Source organism: Prionailurus viverrinus, chromosome D3 (assembly GCF_022837055.1).
Source record: "Prionailurus viverrinus isolate Anna chromosome D3, UM_Priviv_1.0, whole genome shotgun sequence".
Classification (NCBI taxonomy): domain Eukaryota; kingdom Metazoa; phylum Chordata; class Mammalia; order Carnivora; family Felidae; genus Prionailurus; species Prionailurus viverrinus.
Genome location: NC_062572.1, coordinates 82282490 through 82301268, shown reverse-complemented (window position 1 = coordinate 82301268; position 18779 = coordinate 82282490). Strand labels below are relative to the sequence as shown.

General features: G+C 48.1%; 1 protein-coding gene and 1 long non-coding RNA gene across 3 annotated transcripts in view; one reads left to right on the top strand and one right to left on the bottom strand.

Annotated features, from left to right (window-relative positions):
* BCL2 (BCL2 apoptosis regulator) overlaps window positions 1–18779 on the top strand; it is a 177837-nt gene that overhangs the window by 113450 nt on the left and 45608 nt on the right. The gene's annotated exons all lie outside the window — the stretch shown is intronic.
* On the bottom strand, window positions 13163–15690 carry LOC125149088 (uncharacterized). The gene is made up of 2 exons (XR_007145804.1): window positions 14947–15690; window positions 13163–14696 (listed from the first exon to the last, which is right to left on the bottom strand). It is a non-coding gene; the product is annotated as an uncharacterized LOC125149088 (long non-coding RNA).

The following is an 18779-nucleotide window of genomic DNA, read 5'->3' as shown; positions in this document are numbered from 1 at the left end:
TTAATAATAAATATCAAGAAATGTCATTTCATTGGACTCATTGGAAATGTCATTGGAAATTTAGTTGTTAAGCCCGTGCTCTCTTTACCATTTGTATCAATTTATTTCTGTTTCTGAATAACAGAACTCACTCTAGTACTCTCTGCTTTCATAACAAGCATCTTCCATGGACACCTCACCCCAGATTAGCTATTTGATGACCACAGTACCATGTGCTTCTCAGATAACACATGACCTTTCATTTGGCTCAGAACTTAGTGGTTGACTTTGCTAAAAATAAGTCTTTAATGGTCGAGTGTGACATTCATCACGGGGTGCTGATATTTGGGAGTTTTGCTCTTGGTATCATGAAACATACCCATGTATGGCTGCAGAATTGATTAACCTTGGTTCTTTGATGAAACACATTAAGCATGTCAAAGATAGTTCCCTGTATTTTTTGTCCCCAAAATGAGTTAACAGAGAAGTATGGAATCTGCCGGTGCTTGGGGACCCAAAGCCTTTGATGTCTCTAAACACAGAGTAGACCAGGATGGTGTTTCTGGGGAGGAGTAAGAGGCTGGATTAAGTGTGGAATCTGGGGCACGGTCAAGGGAGAAGGCCTTTTGCTGACTTCTGTCTTGACCAAACAAGTGCTGATGTAATGGCGTGTGCTGTGGTTGTGGTGTCACATGCTGATGTCATTCCAAGAACCCGGCTGCCATCAGAGCTTCTCAGAGCCTCACTGAGGGCTGTCGGGAACGTCAGCTACCTCTTCCCCCCCACCGTCTTCAGTCATCTCTCTAGTTTGGGGTCTTTGCAGGAGACCGTGTTTCCGTCTACCTTATCACCTGAATTATTTCCCATCACGCTTCAGCCACGATCCACACTCCTTTCCAAAGTCCTTCCCGGCCTGATCCCTTCCTTCACAGCTCTCCAGCTCATCTGTTACCGCCTACCCATTGCTCGCCGGCTGGATTCCTGATCTTCATACACAGCAAGCTCCCCCGCTCTCGGGTCCTTCTGCTGCCTGTGACCTCTACCCGGATCGCACTCCTCCTGATTGTCCCAGGGCCCCTCCTTCCTGCCTTTCAAATATTTAAAGGTCACTCCCTCACAGAAGCTCCCCCAGTCTTTGCCTCTCCCGTCACCCCACTTTAGTTTGCCGGATATTTTCATCCTATGCATATTCATATTAACCAGAACACCTCACTCTTCTAGATAACCGTGCTCTGTGTGTGTATTCTTCGAGCTCCATGAAAGCAGGGACCATGCCTGGCTTATTTGCCACAACAGCCCCAGCCCCTGGAACACTGAGTGCAGAGTAGTTGAATACACATGCTGTCACACAAAGGAAGGAGGCGCCCAAATTGTGGGTGATTTATGTGCCACACGTTATCCTTTTAGGTTATTTTTTAATAATTCGAAAGAAAGAAAAGCCAGGTCTTTTTTTTTTCTTTTAATGTTTATTTATTTTTGAGAGAGTGGGGGAGGAGCAAAGAGAGAGGGGGACAGAGGACCCGAAGCAGGCTCTATGCTGAGAGCAGAGAGCCTGATGAGGGGCTAGAACTCACGAACCGTGAGATTATGACCTGAGCCAAAGTCAGACGCTTAACCTACTGAGCCACCCAGGCGCCCCAGGGCTTTTTTTTTTTTTTTTTAACTTTTTCTTTTTTAATTTCCCATTTCACTTCAATATTTAGCAATTTCCGATTGGTCAGTGATTAATTAATCACATACAACAGCCTGTCCTAAGGGGATCCCAGTGTACCGCTCTTATAACCTTTGCAAGCTAACTGTCTTACAGGCTTATTACTCTCTGGCACCGATTTCAGAATCTCCAGAAACCTTTAGGGCTTATCCTGAACTCCAAGGCTGGCTTCCTTTCTTCAGTAAGCAGCTGCTGTGCACGGATACCCACAGCAAGTGATTTCACAGAAACCTGCCTCAGATACCTAAATAGAGTTTGATGTATTTCACACACACAAAAAGCACTTTTTCATTTGAGTAGGTTAGTGACGCTATTGAATACAAATGACCTGTTTCTGAATATACTGGAATGTCACTAAAATTTTTCTGGCTAGAAAGTGGAATTCGGTGGAAGATAGGCCCGTCAATAGACCAAGGGGATTTATAGTTACTAAAATAAAGATTCTCAAAGTGGTTTCATTTTCTGGGGCAGCCCCCTGGCTTCTGGAGCTCAGAAACCATTACCGGGGACTTGACCTTCAGAAAGGGAGTCTGGAGAATCCCTCCTTCCCTCACAGGCAGCAGAGTGGGGGTGTGATGGTGGTGGGCCTGCTGTCTGAAAGGTGAGCTCTGCTAAGTCCCACAATGCTGTTGGTGTCCAGCTTCTGATACTTCATGGAGCATGTCTCCGTGCTTGGGGGAAGGGGGGAGTCTTGTTAATTTGAGGAGAAAATGTAGATTCATTTTCAAAAGCCTGATTTTTGAGGGGCGCTTGGGTGGCTCAGTCGGTTGAGCATCCGACTTCGGCTCGGGTCATGATCTCGCGGTTTGTGGGTTCAAGCCCCGTGTCGGGCTCGGTGCTGAGATCTCAGAGCCTGGAGCCTGCTTCGGGTTCTGTGTCTCCCTTTCTCTCTGCCCCTCCCCCGCTCGTGCTCTGTCTCTCAAAAAATAAATAAATGTAAAAAAAAAAAAACAAAACAAAACTGATTTTTGGAAAACTTTCAGGAAAAAAGTTTTAAATGTATTAGAGAATATACTGTGGCCTTAAGTCCTTTAGTCAAGCTCTGCATTCCAAACCAATTACTTTTTGGGTCTAACCTCAGTGATGTGGCTGCTCCCTGGGAGATCATTTGTCAGTGTGTGTGTGTGACAGAGCCATGCTGGATTCTGGCTAGGGAAATGGTCTTGTCTCATTTTTTTTACCTTGGGAGGGGGGCATCTACTCTTTTGCTCAGTTTGACAGCAGGAGTGAAATACTTGAGTACGGTGGATTCCCCGGTTAGCTAGAAGAGTGAGGCGTTCTGGTTCACTCGCCGTTCTGTTTTACCCGGAGGTTATCTAAAAGACCACTTCTCCGTGACCAGTGTTTATAGAATTCAGATAGAACAGAGTACACGTAACACCCAAACTGCGTCAAACTCCTGTCCATCTCTTTCAATGATCAGAAGACACTTCAGCATCTCCCCAAGCTTCGGGTCAGCAAGAGGAACAGCAGTTATGGGGATTTGGGGCCAACAGATGGCCGGCCTATGCTGGCTCAAAGGGGTACCGCGTTTCCCTGGGGGAGAGTTGGGGGAGGGGGGCTGGGCGAGTGGGACATGGTGGGGGTGCGGGGCTTTGACATCTTCACGGCTGTCACCAGAGGTGAAGGACAGCCGTTTTCCCAGGTCTCATCGGGCAACCTGGGAGGCTTTTATTGGGCTCGTAAGTGCCCGCAAATACACAGACCCTAAAGCGAGATCATGTCTGTGAAATACCTAAGTGCTGAGCCTCACGCGGAGAAACCTTGAGTAAATGCAACCCTGGATGCATTTATCTGTGAATTGTTTTGGTTGATTGTTGTTTTAACTTGATTGTTGCTTTTTACTTTTGGGGGCTGGAGAGCTCTTCCTGGCCCCCTCCTTGACGGGAGGGACTTGATACACCTAAGCTAGGAGGAACAGAAACTTTTAGACCTCCAGTGTTGTTTACATTTCTAAAGGAAGCATTTCCAGATGAGACCTGCAAGAAACTGTCATGAATTAAGGGTAAATATCAAAGGGTAAATATTTAAATCAGTTACTATGATGACTTCAGGTTGTACCTTCTTCTCGGGGTCATGTCTAGAAAGAGCGAGAGTTAGGGGAAGCAAGTGTAAAACAGTCAGGGGTTTTTCTGTTTTTGTTTTTTCACACGCCATTAAAGGAAGGTATATTTTGGTGAATTTTTTTGGAGGGCAGTTTGACCTCAGTTTTGAAAACACTGAGTTTGTGTGCGCTTTGACTCAGCAATCTCACTTCTAGGGGTTTTCCCATGTATATGGAAGGACATCCATCATAGCGTTATTTATTTTGTTTTTGCAGCAAAAGCATAAAACAAACAAACAAACTGAGGAAGAAAAAGAAATATCTGTGCAGGGGCCTGGCTAAATGATGGTAAATTGGTATTATGAAATTAAATATAGCTGTTAAAAACCGCGGTGGATGTTTATGAACTGACATAAAAAGATGCGTGAGATTAGCGTAGAGTGGAAAAGTTGAAGTCTGTATGGAGAGTGTGCTGTATAAGCATAGCATTTTTTGGAAGGGTATAAAATATACTGTCCTGTTAATATAATATAATTTACTAATTATGGAGTATTATAAAGTAAACTAAAATTAAAAGTAATTAAAATTAGTAAAATAAAATTAATAATTGTGACAAAGTAATACAAATTGAAATTAGTTAGGGGCACCTGGGTGGCTCAGTTGGTTAAGCGTCTGACTTTGGCTCAGGTCATGATCTCACGGTTCGTGGGTTCAAGCCCCACGTCGGGCTCTATGCTGACAGCTCAGAGCCTGGAACCTGGTTCGGATTCTGTGTCTCCCTGTCTCTGTCTGCCCCTCCCCGGCTTGCGCTCTCTCTCAAAAATAAGTAAATAAACATCAAAAAAAATTTTTAAAAGATTAGCTTATATACCCATATTGTTTATAGTAAAACGGGTGTTATTAAAATGCTTGAAAGTTTGCTGTCTTCTGTTTGTCAGCTACTTTCTAGTTTGCATTCTGATTTGCTTATTCAGACCGTTATGCATATCACATAAGCAATTAAACTTCAGTCCAGCCTAGGGTCATTCATAATTTCCAAATGGATGTTTTTACTGTTTCTCCAATGGTGTTAAAGATAATGGCGATCGCAGTAGTCGTTATTATTGAACCAGGAGCTGAACACTTGTATTATATGTTCTGTAAACCTCACAAAACCCCGACAGACGATGAAGAAGTGGAGGCTGGACCAACTTAAGTAACTTGCCAAAGTTGTGTAGCCAAGGAAGTTTGGGAGCTAGCCCTCAAGCCCGGCCTCACGCCAAAGACCGTGCTATTTCCATATGTCGTTCTGCCTGAGACATGGCACTGGTGAATTAATTTCTGAGCGTCTGTTTTGCTGTTGAAACAGATAATTTTGGAAAAAGATATAACAGCAAACATGCTTTAATCGTTCGTTATCATCTTGCGTTCGAGCACATTTCACTCACCATTGTGATTATTTATTCCTTGCTTCACATTTGTCTGAGCTCTGACCCTATAGCTATGAAGCTAATGGAAACTTCCCAAGCTCATTTGGTTCTGCTGATATTTCCATCGGGTAAACGCCAGCCCTCCATGAGCAGGGCCAAGTGGGACATGCCACCTGCCATCTGAAAACCGCTCCAGCCTTCAGGGCTGGGCCTGATTCATGTTTGAACGCCATACCGTTGTTTATTTTCTTGAGATGAAGAACAAAGAAAAATAAAAAAGCAAAACCTGCTTTGGAAACATTCAAGTAATGTAATTTCTATTAGTAGAACTAATTTTAGGCTTGGCCTGGTTTTGATTTACAAGATTTCCACAGTTCCATAGGGTCCACCCAGGATGGCCATGTAGAAGTCACGGTAACAGTCCTAGACAGGCCCTTCCAAGCCCCCATCTCCATTCTTGCTTTCCTGCCACCCTCCACCCATTCTCCCATTCAACTCTTTCCTGGGACCTGGTCTTCAGGGGCTGCTGGCATTTTGCAACCTTGTAAGGTAAGTGGAACTGGCATAGCCGTGGGACCATGCCCCCGGAATAGGGAATCTGACCCAATTTTGGGAAAAGCTTTTTAGAAGAAATGGGAACGAAGTCCTGAAAGAAAAGGAATCGAAGTGCCCAGTTATCTGCGGCGAGAGAACAGAATGTGCTGATGTCCAGAGGTAAAAGAGAACTCCGTGCCTGGCCTTCTCTTGTGAATGAGGATCTTGACTACGGATTGGTTCCTGGACCTTGTTAAGGGCTCTCCATATCATGGCACAAAACCGCCCAGAATAAATGACTTTGTTTCTAAACATTCCTCCAACACCATCGTTGATCCTGAAGGCGTTTAGGAGTCATCTTCGTGTCTGGTCATACCTTCCCTTCTTCGTAAATTCACCCTGGCAGGTGGCACGCCTGGGCAAGGTGGAAAACTTCAGGGGCTCCCGTGGAAGGAAGTAACTGCTGGTTCTTGGACAGGGACTGTGGCATAATATCCTTATTTTGAAGCCGGGAAATGCTTAAGGCTGGAGTTTCTGTTTTCAGTAACAAGGACGGATATTCACACGAGGGGAGACAAAAGGAAACAGAATGCCCCCGGCCTTAGGCTAATAAGCATTTGGGCTATTTTTATGTGTCACTGACAGAAACATCAGATGACAACCCTCTCTCCATTTCTCTTTATACATTCGGCACTAAGGCCTGCTTCTAAATCTTAAGTTCTGTTAACTCCCGGCAACGCACAAACCTGGTTTTCCAGTTTATGCACGCCAGAATTTGGGGCTCTCATCTGTCCTCCAGCTGGTCAAGGAAATCTTTCTCTGGGGTTCTTTTCCTTACTCCGTCTCATCTTCTAAATTTATTTTTTGCCCATGAATACGAAAACCGAAAAGGTGAAGACCAAATTTGAAAATGCATCTGTGTCCCTGCACTCATCCACCTGAAAAAATAAGACGTGTGTATATATTGGACTTCAGAAAGTCAACTGAGGAGAAAAGGCAATTGTATTTGTAGTTTTAAAATAACACATCTAGGGGCACCCGTGTGGCTCAGTCGGTTAAGTGTCCGACTCTTGATTTCAGCTCAGGTCTTGATCTCACAGTTCATGAGCTCCAGCTGCGCATCGGGCTCTGGGCTGACAGGGTGGAGCCTGCTTGAGATTCTCTCTCTCTCTCCCTCTTTCTCTGCCCCTCCTTCGCCTCTCTCTCCCTCAAAATAAATAAATAAACTTGAAAAAAAAATAACAGATCTATTCCGATTCAAGGTCAGCCATAAATGGAATTGTAAAGGATAAAAAATAATACATGGGTACTATCCAGGGACAAGAATGATCGTATCATATACAAAATGAATTTAGTTACAAAAGAAACAGTAAAATGCTATTCTTCTAATTGTCAGCAAATTTCCACCAATTATAAATTAAATGCAGTCGGTAAATCCCTTAGATAAAAAAGCTAGTTGAAAACTGAGAACCCTGTAGTGATATTAAGTGTTGTTGGGTACATTAGTCACATGCGTATAATAGAGACAATAAATTGACAGAAGTGTAGCAATGATGAAATGTGTATAAAGCACTGTGAATGCCACAGAAGTAAGCAAAATATAAATAGATAGCATGCTCGGGCAGAGAGAAAATCAAGTGCTATTTTAGCACTTGGGATGGTGATAATTTATTGTCCAGGCTCTCTGGTTGAGTCAGTGTTTATACGGTGCCGTATATTAACCGAGACAGAAATAGTCCGTGCACATCACTGTCTTGGAGAGGTCACGGAGTGATCCACAGAGATCGCACCAAACAGCCACTCCCTACAAGCAAGGGATTTATAATATTTTCAGTATTCATCCCAAATATCTAAGGCATTTTGACAATTCTGTCCGGTAATGAGTAGGACTCAAAGAGGTGTGTGTGGCATATGTAATGAGAAAAGACCGGAAGGTGGTTAACATCCCAAATTCGGGGCCCACATTGCCTGGATTCAAATCCCAGCTCTCACCTACTAGCTGTGTTGACCTTGGGCAAATTACTTAACTCCTCCGGGCCTTGCTTTGCTCATTAGTAAACGGAGTTAATAATGGTACCTACCTCCTGCCACGTGAGATGAGCTAATGCGATGAGGCACTGAGAATAGTGCCTGATACAGAGTGAGCATAAAGTGTCCTCCCCTTTCCCCTGCTGCATGGAGATTTCTTAGTGACCGTTTCTGCAGCACCTCCCATGCGTCAGGCACTCTGTTCCCACCCTGCTGAGCCTCGCCTGTACCTTACGAAGTCACAAACAGGAGAGCATTAGAATCCGGGTCTATTTGACTGCCAGACCCGTCCTTTTTATCATGACACTAAGCTGACTCCACTCAGTTCTGGCTGATTCCTTTATCCGCTTGGGCTATGTTTTTATTTGTGTCATTGACTATGCTTGATCGTTTCATGTATATATCTCCCCAACCAAATCCTTTGTTCTTTAAGAGCAGACATCTCTGACACTGGGCAACCTTTCTGACTGGAATTCAGTCTGACTATATTAGAATCAGGGGTGGCTGAAGGAATAAACAGATCAGAATTTATATCCGCTGTGAAATTTTCCACGTAGCTAAGGAGTGAAACCGATGCCCACTGTTCCTTGCACCGTGGAAATCACGCAAGGCGTCCACACCCTGCAAAACTCTGGTCATTTCTGAATCTACTCTTCACTTGAGGAAAGTGCATAAGTTCAAGAAGCAGCCATGGAAGGCTTTCAACAATTTGTTGGGCTACCGGCACAGGAAGCTGAAGAGGGTGACTCTAAGAGGCTTCTGAGGGTGACATTACTTGTTGGATTCACCGCGGCCCGGGGTGTGAACCTCATCGCGGCTGCACAAAGACCCGATGTGTCCATTCCTCAAGGACAAATCCATCTCGTAGGGGCTGACTCCCACTAACAGCCCACTGGACAGGTGTTCAGCCCACAATGCCAGCATATTCATTTGTAAGGAGATACAGACGCTTACCTGCCCCAGCCCATGGTCCCTCTGTGGGTAGATTTTCTTGGGAAGCCAGATGAGCTTAAGAGGTAGCTTAGTGAGCACAGAGTCTGAACACGAGAAGTTAGGAGACTGTGTTGGTGGTCAAGGTAATGGCACCACGATGGTGTCACATGCTTAATCCTAAGGAAAGGAGAAAGGTTGGCATGGGCGCTGCCAATGTTGGTCTTTCTGTCTTACCAACGACGGACAAATGTGTTCTGATTGGTGTCACCATCCCCGAAAACATCCATTGGGACGTAGTCAAACTCTCCAGGATCCGGTCCGTTCCATTTCTTCAAGGTGCCTTTTTCTTTTCTGCTCTGGCTGCCACATATTTGTGCCTGTGTGGTCCCCGGAACAGTGCATGTTTGAAGGGCAGGACTTCTACGCCGTGGAGTGGAGGGTCAGCGCTCCGTGGCAAGCTGCCTTCCAAAGAAGCTCCTAGTCGGGCCGTAAGAGGGGAGTACAGTTATTCTTGCTAAAATAAATCACACTGTGTAAAGCACACAGGAGAGAGGAAAGAGAGAGCAGAGGAATCTCTCCAGCGAATGGTGCCTGTTTCAACTGCGTGATTCCAGATATCCGTGTCGAGTTCTCAGACACGCTTTTCCGAGCTCCCCACACCCACACAGAGGACGATGGCCTGGTGTCCCCTCCCTCTGAACTCCTGCTGCACATGTAGCCATTCAGATGCCCCCTTTGTCTTCGGTGCCCTTTGTGGAGTTGGCTTCATTCTTGCCGCCTTTGCAAAGCCTCTCAATTCGCAGCTGCTTCAGCTTTCCCCGAGGTGCCGGCGGGCGCACCTGAGCACGGGGCCTCGGGGGATCGGGGACCTGTCCCAGGACACAGGCTCCCACGGAGGGCCCGCTTTCCTCACCTGGGGAGCTGGAGGAGCAGACACACCGCCTCTACTCTTCTTCTCCTCCTCGTTCCTGGCCCGCAGCCAAGGGGAGGGGCATCCCAGGGGGCCTTTTCCAGCCCTCCCTGGTGGCTGGCACTCAGGACGTGCCCTGGCCCCTTCTGTGCTCCCATCCACCAGCTGGGCACGCTCCGTGTGGGAAGCCCCGTGCTCGCTAGCCTTCCTCAGCCGTTCCTTGTCCGCGGCAAGTAGTGGGTTTCAACTCCACCTTCAACATGACACGCGTTTGCTCACTCATTGGCGACCTGCGTGCACCAGGCTCCGTGCCAAGTGCGGGAGACAGAGCGCGCGCTTCCTGCCGCGCTACCCTGACTTCCACGGTGTGCACAAGCCTCGGCTGTTTTGGTAATGCTCTGTTCCCAGCCTGCCCGTCCCGGAGGGGCTGCGGGCCGGGTCATCCCCAGAATCCGTTGCGTTGCAGGGAGTTACCCTCGTCCTCAGACAAATGCCCAGGGCGGGAACACGAGGTTTTGTGACAGTCTGAACGACTTCCGTAAGGAGATTGGTGCAGAGCAGAGCTCCACGTAAAACTGTCCGTCCTGTGCCAGGTCTGTGTGTCTGTGTGTGCAACGACACCGGAGAGCTGCTTTGCAGAAGGGCCAGCTAGCTTTAAGGTCTGCTTTGTGGTGTGGGTCTCACCAGGAGAACCGAGATGGCCCCGGCGCCCCTTGTTTCGGGCTCTTTAAAATGCAGGGAAGGGCGCCGGGCTGGCTCAGTGGGTTAAGTGTCCGACTCTTCGTTTCGGCTCAGGTCATGATCTGGCGGTTCGTGAGTTGGAGCCCCATGTCGGGCTCTGTGCTGATGCAGAACCTGCTTGGGATTCTGTCTCTCCCTTTCTCTCTGCCCTTCCCCTGCTCTCATGCTCTCTCTCTCTCAAAATAGATAAACAACCAAAACAAAAATTTTTTTAATAAAAAAGTAAAATGCAGGGAGGCTGTGCTAGCCACGTTCCTTGCTGTCACACAGCTTGTGGACAGCCGCTGGTCCCAAGGGAGACTCTGTTTTCTCAGAGTCCCTCTGCACAGACCCGCCAAGCCGCCCTTCGCCCATGGAGGTGTTTGGGCTTCTCGCTCCGGGAGGGCAGCCGGGACGGCCAGGTGTTCTCGGCTGACACGGCTAGAGCGTCATCGGGGCCACTTGCGTGCTTCTTCGTGGTGCTTTATTGAAAACAGCGGGACCGTAGGCAGCCACCTTGTCAGCCTGGCCGTGTCCAGGTGACCTTCCTGATCCTGCAGGCTGCGTCTGACCGACCTAAATAAAGCAGGTCTCCACACATCTTCGCTGCACGTTAGAGTCATTGCGGAGTGTTTAACGATCCTGACGCCCAGGCCACATCCCGAACCCAGTCCTCCAGACCCTCTGCACGTGGCACTTGGAGCTCCCGGAGTGATTTCGCTGTTAGCAAGACGAGAGTGACTTGTGTAAAGGAAAGGAGAAAAGGTGAAGGCAAAGCCAGATAAGGGAGAAGGATGGGGGCGCCCGGGTGGCTCAGTTGGCTAAGCATCCAACTTCAGCTCAGGTCATGATCTCACAGTTCGTGGGTTCGAGCCCCAAATCAGACTCTGTGCTGACAATGCAAAGCCTGCTTGGGGTTCTTTTTCCCTCTCTCTCTCTCTCTCTCTCTCTCTCTCTCTCTCTGTCCCTCCCGCACTTGGTCACTCTCTCTATCTCTCAAAATAAATAAATAAGCTTTGAAAAAAAAAGTATTAGAAGAAATTTACATTTCTATTTCAATAAACCTTTACCAACTCTTCTCATCCTTATTTCTCTCCACTGTCCTGAAAGGCAGTGGTTCTGAAGTCTTGGTTTAGGACAGCTAACAAAGACTCCAGAGGCCCGGTCTCACAGAAGAGCCCACACAACTGTATTTTTGCCAAGCTCCTGGGCAATTCTGATACAGCCAATGCCAAGAGCGCCTCTGTAAGAGAAAGCCAAACCCTCACCCTCTCTGTAGGTGAGGACACGGAAGGGTCAAGTGGAAACACGGGACATACGCCGAACCTGAGCCTCACCGTCTTCCACTGCTTGTGTCCCACCTCCTAGTTTCCTGAACTTTCTAGTGATGTCAGTGAACTTCTGCCCCACCCCAGCATGGAAAACGGGTTATGAGGCATGTTGGGGCCAGCAGCCACACAGCAGGGTAATTTTGGCTAGTTTCCACCTTTCATTTACAAGTCAAACTGAGATGAACTCTAAAACTGGCATCCTTGAAATTAGTAACCCCTGGCCAAACAAGGCAAAATCTCTTCATTTCTGACTAGACAGGCAACAATGAGTGTCCTCTGTCCCTTTTTTGCTCTTGATTGCCCTGAAAGTGTCTCATTTGGAGCCTTCCATCACCAGCTAGGAAGAGTGCAAAATGAAACAGAGCACCCTCGCAGCGTCAATGTTTATTTTTAAAGGCACGAGAAGCCCCTTGGACCGCAGTGAACCAGAGGGTCTGTGCATTGACAAGTTTCCACGGGCATTGTGAGGATGTTGATTAGTGGGAGCCCACGAGGACCCTCGGTGGATTTGCTGCTTATTGTCTTTGTTGTAACTATAATAGGAAAAAGGACGTGTCTGCCCATGGGGGCAGCTCCCGCAGGAGCCCTGCTCCAAAGCACCACCAGCAAAGCACTGGTGATGGGTCCCCACTGCAGGAAGCAGGTGTCCTGTATTGATGGGAGATCCCCGTACTCCCCCCTGCAGCGTCAGCCCCCAGAAACAGAGTCTCAGCAGAGCAGCCTCCCCGCCACCGAGCTGGCTGGTAGCGATCATTCACATAGCTCTGCTTGGGCTGGGAGGGTGGAAAACACCCTGGAGACTGAGCCCGGATGGGGTGGGCAGACAGCCTGCCTCCACCTCCTCTCTCCAGGGACTGAACGCTGCACGAGGAGCCCTGTAGGACAGGGAGCTGGCAAATGGTTCCGTTTCCGTTTCACAAAGGGAGAGAGGGGACTCCTGCCGCAGTCTTTGCTCAAGGACGGGCATTCCTAGCAACGCAGAGGGCTTCTGCTTTATGGGGGGAGTTCGGTCTCTCTCGCCCCTGCTCTTCACGATTTGGCGAACGACTTTGTAAGTGACATTTATCTTCGTACTACTGAAACTCACCTTCCATAACCTGTCAGGGCTTAATAAAACGTCTGCGAGGAATCTTTAGAGGATTTGGAAGGGAGAAGAAAGGAGAAAGGGGAAATGAAGGAAGGGAACTTGTGGGAAAGGAAGGCTTTTTTAATCATGTCAAAACTTGTGCTTCCTTGACGGCATAGATTGCCTGCCATATGCTTATTTGACTGGGGACCCTGGAGTTCTTTCGTGAATGACGGGGGACGTTAAACGTTCATCAGAATACCTTTGTAATGGGTGTCAAAGTACAGAAAGTTCATCGAGCGAGAAAACGGAAGGCTGAGTGAATGAACAGAGAACAATGGCACCCGCAACACTGATGAAATTTACCGTCTGCCCAGCACCCACGATGGGCCACACCATGTATGCCCACCCGTTCCGTTTTCGTAAGAACCCTAACCCGTGAGGTGGGCACAGCTCCTGCCCCTCGTCTTAGAAAGGAGGATGAGCCAACAATGACGTTAATCAAAAGATTTCTTTAATCAAAGAATATTTCTTCAATGTCAGTGTCTGTCCAAAGACCAGTGGTCATATTCAGGCCTGGAAACGATCAGGCCCCAGGCTGAGATGCGCTCCCTCCCTAAGGTGGAGCTGGGGGCCCTCTTCCCCACACCCCAATGGGTCGCTCTCTGGGAACCAGACCCACAGGATGAGAATGTCTTTGCGGTCACCCGTCTCCTCGCCTTACAAATGGAGTCAGGAGAGAATATGTGGAGGGGTTCCTATATAGCACTTCCGAAGATTTGGAGCCAGATGAGAGATTCAGGGGCTCTGGAAGGATCCAGGGCCTCCTTCTTGAAGGCGGAGTGTCCCGTGTCTGAGACTCTGGCAAGGCCGCCAAGCCAGGGAACTTTCCTGCGGCCTCTTTCTCTCTAGTCTTTTCTGCCAATGCCTTGAGAACTCATATTCTTTTTCTTCCCCCCACCAATTCCAGCAGCTTTGCCGAGCACCTCCCTGGCCCTCAGGAAATGTTCAGCTGTGGGTGGACCGTTTATCCTCCCTCTCGGCTACCGAATCTTTGTGTGTCCAGGGCAGGAAAGGAGGTAAAAACAGCCGCTTGTGCGGCACCCATGCTGTGCCTCAGGAAGCCCACTCCGAGATTCCTAAGCAGGCTCAAGAATGGAGGCAGAGAACAAGCCAGAATATCCTTGCCGCTTTATTTTACTATTATCTTTAAATGGCAGACTTGTACTTTTCCATTAATTTCAGTTGAGTCAAGGCCCTTGACTTTTGTGATCCCCAAATCCTCCGTAAATTCACTGCAATTGGTTTCCCCACCCCCCACCCGCCACCGCTGCCCAAACCCCTCTCCAGTCCCTGCCTGGGAACCTGCCCTTTAAATTTGACATGGCTAGGATTTTAATCTCTTCTCAAAGGCACAGTGACAATTTCACAACAAAGCAGAGAGGTTGGGTGGTGGGGGTGGGGGGTGGGGGGGGGTTGTTTTCTGCTCCCATTAAGAGAGCAACTGTTCTGTCTTTGTCCCGTGGGGCCAGCTCTTGGCACGAGACCGGGGAGACCTCGAACTTGGTGTTGCAACATCCATCAGACCCAAGTGCGTCTGGGCTCCTTGAAGGTGAACTGCAGCTGTTTGGATAAAATTCTAGAATCTTGTTTGTGAGATTCTCAGGCCTTGTTTTACAATCGTTCCCCTTGGCAGAGAAACCAGGAAGCTTTACTTTCCCAGGATCCCAGGCAGGTAATTGTTTTCCCAAACTGCATTTTAATCTCTGATGGAAATGGACATTCTTCACTCTGAGAACCTTCGCCCACATCTATAAACCGTCTGTATTTGCCCTGCGCGTTGGAGAAGCCAGACAGCCCCGAGACCCGATTACAGAATGGCCCTCCCTGCCCCTAGATGCGTTTCCCTCTCTGGTTATAATTTAGGGCCATTTACATTTCTAAACAACAGTTAGGAGCCTTTTAGTCTCTTGGAATCTTGGAGCGCTTTCCTCGTAAGTGGCCGGTCACGTCCAGGTGGCGGATGATCTCCTAAGATTGAGAATTGGCAGACTGTGTTATCGGTGCAGTTTTTAAGCAAAGCAGCGTGAGCTCTAGCTATCTGGTGGTTTATGCCACAGCCAGGCGCTTTCGTGGCCCCCAGTCTCCTACTGATTTATCCCTAGGCTCCTCAGGACTAGGGCCCCGGTTCTATTCCCATCCCTCCAGCTCTCTGGGACTGTGGGACAGCTCAGAGAAGTGGCTGGTGACCAGATAGCACTGTTGAGAGCTGTGCACATACCTGTGAGGCTGGCTTGGTGCCGGGCTCTGGAGAGGGACGGGCGAGCTCATTTTCTACCGTCGTCTCTTCGTGGAGGTAGGGAGAGCGTGCTCCAGGGAGCACGTTACAGCCCTTCCCTGGTGAATTGTCAGTCTGCACACAGGTCGGCCTGGAAGCCCGACTTCTCAGGCACGTCCTGTGCCCCGTCTCTCCAGGTCTCTGAGAGCCAGTGCCCCTTCTGAATCCAGAGTTCGGGGCCCTGTCTCCCTGGGGGTCATCCAAAACATAAAGGCCAAAACACTTGAAAAGCCTAACGTGCCATGATGTCTTTGTTGTTCTTCAACAGACATCCACCTGCCAAGCCTGGTGCTAGGTTCTCTGACACTGGAGGGGTCCAAATCCAGTTTGAAACACGAGCAGAGTTGCCAGTCCAAGGCAGTCTTCAGCAAACGACCGGGGAGGGGGGGGGCGTGTGGTGGATGGTGAGAGGTGAGGTGAGGAGGGCCTGTCGGGCCACGTGGATCTTGTCCATGGTCTCCTAAGGCGGGCTGTTTTAGGAGAGCGGGAAGGGAGAAGACAGGTCTTTCCGGGCTGAGTGGACAGCCTGATGGTGAAGGGCTCAGGGTAGATATTCAGAGGACGAGGGGACATTAGGTTTTCTGTGGTTATTTTTTAATGTTTATTTATTTATTTTGAAAGAGAGAGAAAGTGGGAGGGAGTGCGAGCAGGGGAGGGGCAGAGAGAGAGAAAGAGAATCCTGAGCAGGCTCCACGTTGTCAGCACAGAGCCCGATGCAGGGCTTGAACCCGCAAACTCAGATCGTGACCTGAGCTGAGATGAAGTCTTAACTGCCCGAGCCACCCAGGAGCTTTGGTTGTGGGTTTTTTTTGTCAGGTGTTCATTGTGCTAGTTGTGCGGAGAGGCAGGGTGGTGCCGGTGAATGAGGTGGGAAACGCAGAGGCGTGGCTGAATAGTTAACGCTTCCCCTGCCCTTAGCAAAGGCATGTTTGGTACATTCTATCCGAGGGGGTCCCAGCAATCCACCGAAGTCTGAGGATTCCGGCCCTTGGACATACCCACCACGAACTCATTAGTTCATTTTTTGTTTCACTTATTCGCTCACTCATTCAATCAGCCAACATTTCCTGAGCAAGCACTGACTCGCATGGACGTTGCGAGGCAGCCGAGAGCAGGAAGGCTCTTGCACCGTGGTCCCCGGGTGGCTGACCACCCGCACCCCCAGTGGGTCTCTACCGTCAGAAGGGTGTGGAGAAAGGGTGAGAGACAGACCCATTTTTCTCTGGCTGGGTCTCGTCGTCATGGAAAACACTGACTAGCCGGCAAGCGATTTTATCAAAAGGGTTCTCTAAACACTCAATTCTGTTCCCGCCACTGCTCCCCGTCCTAATAAAGTAATATCCTGTGGGTGGACCATGCAGAATGCTGACAGGAACAAAGCGAACTCATCCGGGAAGGTACACAACCAAACGACCGTGGCGGGACTTTGAGCCGACACCGGTTTTTAGCTTTACCTTTGCTTGAAAATGTCATCCACAGTTTTCACCTCCCTTCCCATCCTCCTAAGCCACATCTCTGGTGTGAGTGCTTCGCGTGTCTCAGGCTTCAGGGATCCTGGCAAGGCTGGTGCCACTGGCCAGCCAACCCCAGGTCACTCTGTTCTAAGAGGTGCAAGCCCCACAGAAAAGTCGAGAGCAGGGGTCACCTGTCCCGCGGGCTCTAAAGACGTGCCTAGGTGGGTAGACTGCTGACCGGTCCCAGTAGCTTTGTTGTCCCCTGTGGCATAGGGTCCAGGCAAGGTGGGCTCCCTGAGAACATGTCTGGGCACGTGCAAAGTTGAAGAAGGGGAGAGAGGAGGTCAGAGAAGCGGCTTTGAATCTCATCTCCAGTGTTTTAGTAGGTAATTGGTTCAGGCCACCTCTCAACTTCTCTGAGCTCGGTTTCTTCCCCTTTGAGTCTTCTTCAACCCATTGGTGAAACAGGTTTGGCACCGTTAGGGACCTCAAATAAACTAACCGGGGCTGGAATTCACCTGGGATGGCCCAGCACAGCTATGCCAGCTGTTTACAGCCAGCTGAAATCCACCCTGATTGGCCTGGGTGCACACCGTGCTGGTTGGTAAATACTCTGGCTGTGACTCCTGGAAATAATTTGTGTGAAAGAGTTTGCAGACAGAACAGCGCACTGTTAGCTAGTTTCACTGTGGCTTTTGGGTAGCTGCCTTTTCCAAGTCTAACTTAAAATGCATTCCCTATATACATTTTTTTCCTCAGCTGACAAATTAATAATCTTCAAATTAGCGTATACCCTTTGAGGCTCAGCAAAGGAGAATTACTGCAACGTCAAAGCTTAAACATTCTTGCCCAGTGTTTTCCATGAGTGCTGATGACTTAGCTTCCCGAAGTTCCAGGGCATGAAACATACCTGAGCCTTGGAAAGTGACCAGAGGGTCACTCATGTCGGCCTTTTGAATGATGATTATATTCGAGGAAGGTGACTCAGGGCATAATATGACGGACTCCTATAGAATGTCAAGGTCTCCCTTAATTTTGATTTGGGGTTGCGTGTGACATCGTAGGTGAAATGCCAGACAATAAATGTTTTTGAAAGGGGGGTGTGCTCTGTGGTTCTTTTTTTTTTTTTTAAGGTTTTTTTTTTTTTTAATGTTTATTTATTTTTGAGACAGAGACAGAGCATGAACCGGGGAGGGTCAGAGAGAGGGAGACACAGAATCTGAGACAGGCTCCAGGCTCTGAGCTGTCAGCACAGAGCCCGACGCGGGGCTCGAACTCATGGACCACGAGATCATGACCTGAGCCGAAGTCAGCTGCTTAACCAACTGAGCCACCCAGGTGCCCCTGCTCTGTGGTTCTTAATGGGATTCCACGAAATTAAATGTGTGTGTATAATAAATATATCTATATATCTTTGAGAATTAAATTAAAGCTACGTACCTTCTTTCCAGAAAAATTCACACAGGGCATTTAGCCTTATATTTTCGGGGAATTAATGAATGACTCAGGCTGTTAAGTATCCTAACAAAGGGTTCTGTTATCCAGAGGAGGAAACCCTGTGTCTAATGTCCCTTTCTTTGCTAAGATTCTCATTGTTTTTCTCACTTAAAAGGAAACTTCAAGAAGGGGCATCTGGGTGGTTCAGTCGGTTGAACGCCCAACTCCTGGTTTCGACTTTGGTCATGATCCCAGGGACATAGGTTGACCCCCATGTCGGACTCCATGCTGAGCGTGGAGCCTGCTTAAGATTCTCTCTCTCTCTCTCTCTCTCTCTCTCTCTCTCTCTCTCGACCCCTCTCCTTCACTCACACGCTCTCTCTCTCTCAAATAAAAAAAAAAAGAGAAACTGCAAGTCAAATTTTATTAGAGTCAATATTATTCTACCATAAATATTTCTTAATAACCACTTCCTAAAATTTCTCAGCTCAGTCCTGTCAAGACTTTACCCAATGACAAAAAGTCTGGTACGAAAAAAGCAGTTTCATATAATTATAATAGTTCATAGTAACAGGACTTGATATCCAATAACAGGAAAAATTATTCTATGGACATGTATTTATTTTGAAGCTTAACTCAAATAGGAGTAATGTTTTTTCTTTCCTCGCTTGGACAGGGTGGAGATATACTTTTTTCTTTCAATTTGTTTTTCCACATCTATTTAGAGCAGTCAAAATAGGAAAACTACTACACAGGTCCTAACATTCACTTCCTCCATCCGTTTTCTGCACTCGGTCCCAGGTCTGATGACTATAACGTTTTAAACATGCCATTTATTTTTATTTTAGTCTAAATATCCCTTCAGAAACACCAAGGGAAAATATT